This window comes from Cryptomeria japonica, chromosome 5 (assembly GCF_030272615.1).
Source record: "Cryptomeria japonica chromosome 5, Sugi_1.0, whole genome shotgun sequence".
Taxonomy (NCBI): Eukaryota; Viridiplantae; Streptophyta; class Pinopsida; order Cupressales; family Cupressaceae; genus Cryptomeria; species Cryptomeria japonica.
In genome coordinates, this window is record NC_081409.1 from 833,004,648 (window position 1) to 833,014,458 (window position 9,811).

General features: G+C 36.4%; 1 long non-coding RNA gene across 1 annotated transcript; it reads left to right on the plus strand.

The window, feature by feature from the left end:
- Positions 1 to 286: 286 nt before the first annotated feature.
- LOC131075514 (uncharacterized) lies at positions 287 to 8,427 on the plus strand. The gene is made up of 3 exons (XR_009113216.2): positions 287 to 1,906; positions 2,100 to 2,238; positions 2,623 to 8,427. It is a non-coding gene; the product is annotated as an uncharacterized LOC131075514 (long non-coding RNA).
- Positions 8,428 to 9,811: the final 1,384 nt, after the last annotated feature.

Below are 9,811 nucleotides of genomic sequence, written 5' to 3' on the forward strand. Positions count from 1 at the left end.
ATGTATCATTGAAGATCTATAGATACACGAAGTTAGCTATAACAACAACTCTCCCTAATTGAAACCAAACCTTGCTACCTATTCTCTATTGTTGGAATGGATCTCTTGACTTTATTTAGCTGTGCTTTTGACTTTTGCCTAAAAACAACCATTTAAGTTGAAAATAAGAAAGAGAGAAACAAAATATCATTTTGAATTGGAAAACACATAAAATGGGCCCCACTTAGTGCGTTGCAGGCTTGGTTTTGCCTCCAGTGGTCTGTTGCTTGTCTGTTTCCTTGTCGTTGCCAGGCATTAACATCCATGCAAGTGGATCGTTTCGTTGCAATATTTTATACAAATATCTTTAGATCACATGGCTAATAAATAAGCATACCATACTGTGTTTAGAATCGTTGTTTTCCCTGTTGAATTCTGTGATCAAACCCTTGCGTGATCGGAACCCTAGTTCTCAACAGATCGAATTCAAGAACTTTCTTGATTCCCATGAGATGGAATCTAGGGGCTTATTTTCTTTTTCTCGTACCATCTTCTCTCTGTGGATTCGGGTTATTGCATTCTCAAAGAGAGATGCAGAGTCCCCTTTATGTTTAAGGGGGTTGGCTTCCAAGGTCAAGAGTATGCCTGTTTTTTATGACGTGACGCCATTCGATCTCAGCTGCCGATTGAAGTGAGTGTTTACATTCAATCCATTATGGTGTAGAGGGTATGAGGATCTGGTTGGGAACTTTCTCAAATAGTGTACTGGTTTACCTCTGTCTCTCAATTTAAAATTAATGAATGGAAGCATATCGGAGAGATCTAGAACTGAGAAGACACTTCTTATTTCCAAAGACAAATGCCTTGTTGAACTCAACAATGAATAAAAACGGATCCATATAGTTCAAATGGTACAAGATAAGTGCCTAGTTGAACTGTAAAGATGGGTGTGTGCAAATAAGTGTCTTGTTGAAATGTGAAGTGGGAAAATATCTTCTTCATGGATATTGCTTGTTTTTTTAAAACAAGCAAGATAATTTTCATGGATATTGCTTGTTTTTTTAAAACAAGCAAGATAATTTTCATGGATATTGCTTGTTTTTTTAAAAACAAGTAAGATAACTTTCATGGATATTGCATGTTTTTTTAAACAAGATGAGGACATGTTCAATAAGATTAGATTGTAAAGCTAGCAAATCTAACATTCAAAGATATTGAATGTTTTTTAAAGCAAACAAGATAAATGTCTTGTTGATTTGTAAAGTGAACAAATCCAATCTTCATGGATATTGTATGTTTTTCTAATTAAAGATTAAAATAACCTGGTTTTCACAGGTTTTCATGGGTGGATATTTCATATTTGGAATGAAAGAATAAATGGTCATAAGAGGAATTTTCATGGATATTGCATGGTTTTCGTTAAGAAATAGATATTGCATAATTTTAAAGGCAGATTTTGCATGTTTTTCAATTGGAGAATGAAAGGCCTGGTTATCAGAGGAATCTTCGTGGATATAACATTTTTTAACTTAAGGAATGATGAGTATAATGGTTTTGGACACTCTACACCACAAATATTGTGCTTAACTGGGAGCAAGTAAAAACAGATCTTCATGGACCCTTTTTGTTATTATTTAAATGAATGAGAGAAGTTGAGAGTATGACTGCATTGAGATTTGAGGAAGCATGCCTTTATTCCTCTCCTCCATATAATAAAGGAATCTTTTTGAAGCTTGCCTTTATTCCTCTGATCCGTATTATGATATTCACAATTTTACATTTTACTGGAAGTTCATTTTTTTTCGCTTGAACATATTATTTTTTATTGCAGCAACAATTAGATACACTCGCCAGTACCGATGGCCTTCGGTTTGAGGCATTTTGATTCAATTGACGCTTGAAGAGATTGTAGCATAACGCTGCAGAGGTATTTTGTTCTTCCCTACAGAAACTTAAGTCTCCCTATACTCAAGGAGGGAGTTTATGCTATGTAGTTTGGTATATTAGCTTTGGTTAAGAATGTTTATCATTTTGGTATTTTGTTGAGGTCACTTGGATACAATTAGTATTAAGTGGATTACTGATGCAGGGGCATATTTGGCATAATGTTCCTTTTTCAGCTGTCTGCAGTAGTGGGGCTGTCGGCCTTTTATTTTTGGCAAGGATTCTCTGTATTTAGAAGATACTGGGTTTGTTCCCACCAAAGTCTGAATGCTTTTTGGGCATTTTTCCCCTCTTTGATTGAGGCAGCTAGTAGAGGTTGGTAACTGCTGCCTGTTTTTAGGAATCAGCTCCTTTAAAAGGATCATGCCATGCTCAAGTTAAAAAAGGCAGAGCTGAAAAGTATCAAGGGGAGTCGGATTGGTTTTCTGGGTATTGAGAAGAGTATTCTTGTTAGTTATGACATTTGTTTTTCTGGTATTATCTTGATCGCTGTAGATGTGTGTGGTTTCTTATGTTCAGTTATGTGATACTTTGTTGCTGTGTCTTTGAGTTTATTATCATGTAATGGTGACTTTCTGTAATGAACATTTGCTGGTTTTTGATAAAAATCTCAGTCGTTATCTGCAATCTGATTTTGTTTTCATTTGAGTTCCTTAAGCTGCCGTAGTCAACCACTCTTCATTGGGTCCTTGACTGCAGGTCTGCATCAAAAGTGGTATTAGAGCAAAAGAACCCTTGGATTGGGAAGTTCTGTAAGTGTTTGAAGAAATAGTGGATACAAATGGATTTTAGATGGGTCACTGGTAAATGGTGTGGAAGAGTTGAAGCATCCAGAACTGCAGAAATAGCTCAAGGAATGAAGGAGGTTCTAGCAAGGTTAGCTGCAATAGGGACTGCCCAAAGGAGGGGAATTTATCTTGAAGATTGTAAGTGATGAAGAGGAAGAAGTGTTACAGGAAACTCAAGGCCATGAAGAAGAAGAAGTGGATGCTGCTGCTGAAAGTAGACTTCTTAGAGCCATGACGAAGATTGGGAATACACCTAAGTTAGATACACCGTGTTACAATAGGAGCTTGAATGGTGAGGAACTCATAGACTGGATTACAGAGATGGAAAGATATTTTGATTATGAATCAACAAAAGAATCCAAGAAGGTAAAACTTAGCCTAGAAAAGGTCATGCAGCCATATGGTGGGACTATGTACAAACTGAAAGGCAGAGGAAATGGAAGGAAAACATTAAAAACTGGAATAATATGGTGCCAAAAATAAAGGCTAAATTCTTACCTTAAGATTATTAGGTGAGCATATTCAAGAAATTGCAGAATTTGATACAAAAGGATATGGATGTAAATGAGTACATCGAAGAGTTCTATAAACTCACCATAAGAGCTGGACACAGAGAATATGATCCAGAAAAGATAGCAAGGTATGTAAATGGACTACAATTAAATATCCAAGACTTAATTAGTTTGTTCAACTTTAAAAGCATAGAAGAAGCTTATCAATGCACCTTAAGGGTAGAAAAGAAATTGTACAGAAGACAATCAGTTAGCTCTAGAGGAAGAGGAAGATTATCAAGGGGAAGCGGTCGATTCATTGAAAATAAGAGACAACAGAATAATGAAAGGGATTCAAGCATTTCTCACAATGAATAACATACTCCAAAAATTAGCGGTAGAGGAAGTACCTTAAGAGGGAGAGGAAGGAATTTCACCTATTATCGGTGTGGAGAGGAATCATTACTTGATTATGAGTGTCCTTGAGAATCATTTGATTATGGAAGGAACCATCTTGCCGAAGCTAATGAAGTATTACCATCACAATATAGTAGAACCCAAATATGGAGAAACCCTCGTGCTAAAAAGAATACTGACGAAGACAGAGAAGGAAGAACTTGAACCAACACAAAGAAGAAATTTGTTTCGAACTATTTGTACATCTCAAGTTAAATGTTACAGAATTTTGGTGGATAGTGGAAGCACTGATAATTTGGTATCTATAGAGATGGTAGAAAAGTTAAGATTACAAAGACTCAAACATCCAAGGCCCCACTAGATATCATGGTTACAGAAAGAGCATCCATTAACGGTAAATGAGCAATGTTTAGTTAATTTTCATATTTGGACTTATCAAGATGAAATCTTGTGTGATATAATGCCTATGGATGCTTGTTACATTTTACGTGGAAGATCATGGCAATATGATAGGAAAGCTATTCATGATGGTGACAAGAACAATTATACCATCACCAAGGATGGGAAGGAGTATATCTTACAACCACTAAAGGATAGAGAGGAAGAAGAAGCAAGGGACAAAAGGTATATCTTATTCTATGGAAGCAATTTTTAAATGGAGTAAAGGATGAAAAGGTTTGTTTTGCTATAACTTCTAAGTTTGCAAGGAAGGGGGCAGCAGCCGAGAAGAAAAAAAGAAACTCCTGTAGAAGTTCAAAAATTACTTGAAGAATATGCTGAAATCATTTCACATGAATTGCACGAAGGTCTTCCTCAAATGAGAAGCATTAGTCACCATATAGATCTAATCCCTGGAGCAAGTTTACTTAATAAGGCTGCATATAGGATGATCCCAGAATAAAACGAAGTAAAAAGACAAGTTCAGGAATTATTAGATAAGGGGTTGATCAGAGAAAGCATGAGTCCATGTGTTGTTCCAGCAGTGTTGGCACCAAAAAGGAGTGGAGGATGGCGAATGTGCATAGATCCTTGGGCCATAAATAAAATCACCATCAAATATCGGTTTCCATTGCCACAAATGGATAACCTAATGGATTGTTTGAGTGGAGCAAGGTATTTCACGAAGATTGATTTGAAAAGTCATCAAATTCGAATAAGGGAAGGTGATGAATGGAAGACAGCCTTCAAGATCAAAGATGGGTTGTAAAAATGGTTGGTCCTGCCATTTGGGCTAACCAATGCACCAAGTACATTTATGAATTGATGAATGAAGTGCTCAAACCATATGTTGGTAAGTTCGTGATCATTTATCTTGGTGAAATTTTGATTTTTAGTAAAACAAAAGAGGATCATATGAAACATTTGCAATTGGTTTTACAAAGGTTAAAGCAGGAAAAGTTGCAGATTAACTTGAAGAAATGTAGATTTATAAAGGAGGAGCTGGTATATTTAAGCTTTGTGATCTCTTCAAAGGACTAAAAATGGACCCAGAAAAGGTTAAAGCCATTGTAGAATGGCCATCACCCAAAAGCACATTTATCCATGAAAGGAAAAAGAACTGATTTAAAATGGACAGCAGCAGCAGAAAGGAGTTTTCCGCTTCTCAAGGAAAAAGTAACAGGCCAACCTTTATTGGCCTTGCCAGACTTTAACAAAGGTGTTTCAAGTAGACTGTAATGCAAGCAATGTAGCCATTGGTGGGTTCTAAGCCAAGAGGGAAAACCTATTGCCTACTTCAGTGAAAAGCTAAATGAAGCCAAAAGGAAATATTCAGTTTATAATCAAGAATTCTACGCTATTATTCAGGCATTGAAGAAATGGAGACACTATTTGCTGCCTAAGGAGTTTGTCCTATACACTGCTCATCATGCTCTACAATAGATTAATAGCCAAGGTAAGCTCAGTCAGAGGCACATGAAATGGGTTGAATTTTTACAAAGTCATTTTTTTGTCTTAAAACATAAGTTGGAAGACTAATCGAGTAGTAGATGTTTTGAGTAGAAGAATTTTCTTGTTGACTGAAATGAAAATTGAATTGAATTTATTGGATTTGAAGCAATCAAATATCTATATGAGGAAGATGCAGATTCCAAAGAAGCTTAGAGCTGCATGTAAACACCCAATGGGTCAAGATAAACCCCATGGTTGGAGTATTTTGTTCAAGAAGGTTTGCTTTTCAAAGGCAAATGTTTGTGCATACCCCGTGGATCCATGAAAATTTAATAAGAGGAAAACATAGTGGCCGTTTGGCTGGTTATTTTGGTGTAAACAAAACCTTGACACACATAGAAGAAAAATATTATTGGCCTAGAATGAACAGGGATGTTCAACACTTGGTTCAACGATGTCGAGTCTGCCAACTTGCCAAAGGAAGAAGTCAGAATACTGGATTGTGTCAGTTTTTGCCTATTCTTGAAAGGCCATGGGAAGAAGTAAGCATGGATTTTGTTTCCTTGGGTTACCAAGGACCCCAAGAGGTAATGACTCTATCTTTATTGTAGTTGATCAATTTTCCAAAATGCCTCACTTTATTCCCTGCAAAGAGACAAATGATGTTTCTTGCAAATTTATTATGCAAGGAAATAGTGAGGCTTCATGGTCTACCAAAAAGTATAGTTTTATATCGTATTACGAAGTTCGTAAGTCATTTTTGGACAACATTGTGGAAGAAGTGGGAAACTAAGTTAAATTTCAGTTCAGCCTATCACCCAGAAACAGAAGTTGGAAAGAGGCCTACCCAATGGGATTTAGTGTTAGCACACGTGAAATTCTCAATAGAAGTACAAAAAGGACTCCCTTTTAGATTGTTTATAGATATCATCCAAGGGAGGTAGATACCTTGCGAAGTACTGTTGAAGTTAGCAAAACAAGTGCAGCAGTTGAAGATTTTGTAAAATACATATATCAATTGTAGCAAGAAGTTAGAAAGAATCTGGAGAAGAGTACACAAAGATACAAGGAAGACGCTGATCACCACCAAATAAACCAAGAATTTCAGATTGGGGAATTCATGCTTGTATACTTAAGAAAGGAGAGATTTCCTCAAGGGACTTATAACAAGTTAAAGTGGGAGAAGATTGGACCATGCAAGGTCCTGAGAAAATTTTCAGCTAATGCCTATGAGGTAAAACTTCCAAAAGGCATTGATATTTCTCCAATTTTTAACGTTGCAGATTTATTGCCTTGTCATCAAGAGTCAAACCAAGACGAATGCATTGAGGATCAGCAAACGGAGTGGCTAGAGCAATTTCCTAGAAAAGAAGAGGAAGAATTCAAAGTTGTGATTTATTTCTGAACAAGCAAAAGGACACGGATTAAAGAGTATTGAAAATACTTGGTTAAATGGAAAGACTGATCAATAGAGGAGGTTACCTGGATGAAAGAATCAGAAATGGTCAAGGAATGAATACCAATTCCTGAACACCTAAAAGTTCACGAGTCTTTCAATTCATGAACGTTTCTACAAATTGGGGCACCTGATGCAGGGGCAAATTTGGCATAATTTTCTTTTTAAGCTATGTCTGTAAAGTCCAAATGTTTTTTGACATTTTTCCCCTTGTTGATGGAGGCAGCTAGTGTAGGTTGGCAATGGCTGCTGTTTGTAGGAATCAGCTCCTTTAAAAGGATCATGCCATGCTCAAGTGAAAAAAGGCAGAGCTGAAAAGTAATCAAGGGGAGTCGAGCAGGTATTCTGGGTATTGGGAAGAGTATTGGTGTTATTTATGACATTTTGTTTTTCCAGTATTATCTTGATTGCTGTAGATGTGTGTGTGGTTTCTTATTCTCAGTTATGTGATAGTTTGTTGCTGTGTCTCTGAGTTTATGATCATGTAATGGTGATTTTCTGTAATAAACATTTGCTGGTTTTAGAAAAATCTCAGTTGTTATCTGCAAGCTGATTTTGTTTTCATCCGAGTTCCTTAAGCTGCCATAGTCAACCACCTTCATTGGGTCCTTGACTGCTGGTCTGCATCAATTGCTTAGTCATGAGAAATGAGTTCCTGTGAATACTGGAGCAATGAAATTTGACTCAAAGCTAAACATAATCTCAATAAATCATTACACCATACTTGCCATAGTTAAATAGCTAACATAAAAAAATTAACTGCAAATTTCAGGTTCAATTCCAGTTGAAATAGATAGCTTTTCATGAAATCTCATTACAGGAGGCTACAAATTCACAAGAAATATTAAATTGTTTGAGAAGTACATCCCAAAAAATGTCATTTGATGGGAGTTATTTATCAGAATCCCTAGAAAACTCACCTATCCCAGAAGCTTAGGTTTGAGTAATTTCATGTTAGGTGGAAAAGTGGCTTTAACCAATAGTGACCGTAGTGGAGAGTCAAACAACTTTCGAGTCCACATGACTGTCCTTGAAACCATTAAGACAAGTTACATAAAACATGCAAATAAGGTCTGAATTAACAGGGAAAATTGTGCCAGCTTTGAGTTTCTCTACCTTCAGCGCATTGAAAATCAAATTGAAGTGGATTTAACACTAATAAAAACTCACAGTTGTCTTTGGCTAAATGGGTTTAACACTGATAACAACACGGTTGTTTTTGGCTAAGGTTCTGTAGGAAATTGAAACATGTGTATAGGTCCTGATGATATGTCAAATCTTGTAAATTTAGACATACTCAAAGCCGTTAGGAGCTTGAAGAGTTGCCAAGTACACTGCACATCCAGTTGCTTGGAGAGAATTATTTTTGAATAATTGCAGGATATAATCAGCAACGAAGAGTTGAAGAATTTCAGTATAAGAAATTTCAGTTTTTCATTAAGGCATTTACCATATTCATAATATGGTTATGTTATGAAACATTAAAAATTTAAAACTGATCTGAAAATTCACGAGTTGACATAATATGATGGAGATGTTTGTAAAACTGTAGTGCCAGCAGCTGAAAGTAATTGCTTTCTACTGGGGAAAAGTTGAGGGCAATTCTGGTAGTTATGAGAAAATCTGGGTACCCTCTTGTCATATCAGCATGCAGGGTATTACCCAGCCTTCAAGCAGAGAAGACACCTTCCAGGATCTTCGTTTGAATGACAGTCGTACGAGCACTGAGAACATGGATAATGGATCAGATGTAGTTGGTGGAACTAACGAGCTCCTAGAATCTTACAAGCCTAAGTTAGTGCAACATGAGGAAACTAATATAAATGATCCCATTGAAGGCTAAAGTAGAGTTAGGTAAGCTTTAACGTATAATACACTTAGCAAAGACGTTAATGGAAATCTGAAATGGTATCTCCAGAATATTCAGAGAAAGTAAACTGATGGACAGTTAATGATAGGGACAGAAAAGATAATTTTTTAGTGGAAAGACAGGATGCCGTCTGAAGGAAATTTTCAGAAACTTGTAAATCTCTCTGATGCATTCGATGCAGCACTATGTTACCAGAAACGAGAAACGTGAAACATGACGGCAACGGCAATGCAACGAAAAACGGAATTTAGAAAGGTTGCGCATAAGAAACGGTATTATATATATAATTCTTTTATAAAATCAAAATATAAAAAGAAATAAAAATTAAAAAATTCAAGATACAAACAAATGCTAAGTAGATATTAAATACTTTATAGAAATAAACTCATAAATCTCTAAAATACCCTAGGGCGAGGACCTCATCTGTCTGTCCAATGCTCTGCATAATCTACCAAAGAAGGGTTGTAAAAATCTATAGTGTTTGTTTGCTTAGTTCAGTTGAAAATCAACACATCATCCGCTACTTAAAAATATATTAAATCTATATGCATGACAAACTGCTGGTTAACTCGTGTAAGTGGTGAGTTAATAGCCTAAAAGGACGCAGCAGACAGTGGCAAGCGCAAAAAACTAGCAGATATTTTTGCTACAAACTCCTTCACAGCCTACTGGAACGGTCAGATGGCTTAGAAACGGCCGTTTCAGACGGGAAACCGTTTCTGCCATCGAAACGCAAAACGGGGCTTTCCCGTCGCGTTTCTGGTAACTAGGATGCAGCATCGACTGTAATGAGTTGTGTTCCAGTGGAGGATGAGGTCAAAAAATATAGAGGATGTGTCCCTGGGATACATAGATTTATACTACCAAGTGGAGATAGTTGATGGAGCTATTTGAAATGTTAAAATAAAACTTTTTTCCAATGTGAATGGTTCCCGCTGCAAATGCAATTAATGAAGTTCATATAAATGGATATCAT